Source organism: Etheostoma spectabile, chromosome 16 (genome assembly GCF_008692095.1).
Source record: "Etheostoma spectabile isolate EspeVRDwgs_2016 chromosome 16, UIUC_Espe_1.0, whole genome shotgun sequence".
NCBI lineage: Eukaryota > Metazoa > Chordata > Actinopteri > Perciformes > Percidae > Etheostoma > Etheostoma spectabile.
In genome coordinates, this window is record NC_045748.1 from 19285721 (window position 1) to 19288088 (window position 2368).

The 2368-nt window shown below is 38.7% G+C and overlaps 1 protein-coding gene across 3 annotated transcripts in view; it reads left to right on the forward strand.

Moving 5' to 3' along the window:
• unc5cb (unc-5 netrin receptor Cb) overlaps positions 1 to 2368 on the forward strand; it is a 120187-nt gene that overhangs the window by 77100 nt on the left and 40719 nt on the right. The gene's annotated exons all lie outside the window — the stretch shown is intronic.

A 2368-nucleotide genomic window follows, 5' to 3' on the forward strand; every position in this document is an offset into this window, starting at 1 on the left:
TCTGAGTTTGAGCTCATTTTTAACTGTTTCGCAAAAGATCTGCCAATCAAAATCTGAAAAAGTTATAAAATCCCAGAGGACATGGTGAGGAAAGTAGAGTTTGTACAAGTTGCTATAAATGTGACATCAACGCAATGCTTCTGCAACACAACACTTATTACATAATATAACTGCTTACACACTTCTTTTTTAGTGTCAGCTAGATCATCACACTTTCAACTCCTGTCTAAGTCATTACAAGGCATATTGACTGACATATCATGTTTTGACTTGTGGCAAACAAAATGCAACACCCACTTGCAGTGTGTGTTGTAGTTTGCATCAAATATATTGGTATCACTGCTGGATAGCGCTTGATAGGGATATCACTTGAGCTTATTATTTGGCTGGCATCTCAGTGCCACTGTCAAAATGATTTTATTTTCACTTAGTAGCACAGTATGGAGTCAATATCCCTGGTTTTCACTTGATCTGTTCCATTTAGAGTCAGTTTGCAATCACATACCTGTCCCTCTCAATTTATATCTCACCTAACTCCTTTTCCTTCTATGCATTGTTGTATCACTGTCCTTCCAACTCTCTCTGTGATGGCCCCCCTATTTGCTGTATACATTTCTTTGAAATCAGTGTATTTCATCTTTTTCAAACACCAGTAGCTCTTCTCATTACTGCTTCTGTTATACTAGCCTGGTGAATCAGAATCATGCCTCTCAGTCTCCCACCGAGCCCACTCCTGCTGCTCCACCTCCTATAATCACCCATGATGAGCAGCCTTCCAGCACTAACCTATCCCTCAAATCACAATGGATCCCTCTTCCTCTCCCATTAGCTTCTGCTGAATGGATTAGCTCCTCTGCTGTGCTTTCTCTTCAGGCAGTCTTCATGTCAGAGCCAGGCTCTATCCTGTTAGGCTAATGGAAACTGGGCTTGTTTTCCTCTCCTCTCCCATCATCTAAACATATACAGTTTAATCAGACGGTGAGTCAGAGCGCTGGCGAGTTAAGAGGTTTTGTTGTTGAAAAACGTTCTTTTAGACTTGCAAAAAGGCTGGTCTGAATAAAAGTATTGTCAGAGTTTGTGTGTGCCTGTTTGAGGAAGAGAGAATGTGTAAATTCCCTGTGATTGCCTTTTCTTCTTGTCACCTTGTTTTCATTGGCCACCATAGTTGGGAAACAGTGATTGCTTGCCAAATAGAGGCAATAAAAGCATGTGCACAGAAGCAAATTAAATAAACGAATCAAATTAACTGAAATGCCTTTCAAAAGATTGTTGGAGGGTAATGTTTACTGAGAAAGCTGGAAATTGATTTTCTTGTTTGTTTGGGCCTTATATTTTTATGAGTACAACATAACAATAAAATCTCAAATGTATTACTAGTGATATTACTAATGATTTCTTTTTTAAAGTCTTAATGGTCCTTCCTAATCTAGGTTTGCATTAGTACCTAATGATTTACTAAGCAACAATGTTTCTGAAGTGTAAGGCTTGTGTAATTTAGCTTGACAAGTATCCCAACATATGTACTTAAGGTAATGGTTGTCATATGTGTATCCTTCTGAGGGGGACTGAAGCTGAAAGATTTTTCTGCTGAGGAGGGATGGTGTGACTCCCACAGGAATGTCGTCTCAGCTGGTCCCACACCCTAAAGTGTCCCACAGTACTATTCTGGGTTACGAGTAGTGAGAAAAGGAGACTCCAGAGGGGAAAGCATAATTTAAACCCACATCCAATAAAACATACAGTACAAAATAATCACTTGCATGCTATTTACTGTGTTTCAGAAAGGATAATGCCAAACGTTTGCAAATCATGAGGAAAACAATGCAAGCACTAAGTGGTTCATTTTAGTTTAACGGCCTGTAGTTGATCTGCTACTTGAAGAATGACTTATACAAACATGAATATTTAACATTAATGCACAAACACTGGCCTATGCCATTAATACTAATGTAATGCAGACTACAGTATACTGGGGTTTATATGTTCTGTACAGTATTGCATCCACTTGGTGGTAGTTTTGGCAGTAATAGACTCCAGTTTAACACTAAAATAATAATAAAAAAAGGACTGTGGGTTTTCCAGCAACAAAAACAGAAATGTAACTAGGCACACAGAAAAGGAGGGCTCTTCCTCCAGTCACATGGTGGTTTTGTTTCTGGAGAGAATGCTGTAACAGCCACAGGTTAAGGCAAGGCGAGGCAAGGCAGCTTTGTTTGTATAGCACATTTCAGCATTTCAGCAACAGGGAAATTCAAAGTGCTTTGCACAAAAACAGTTAAAATCAGATAAGACACAAAAATAAAAATTACAGTGCAGTATAAGAAAGTAAACATTAAAGACATGAACAACCATTTAAAGACAGGCAACA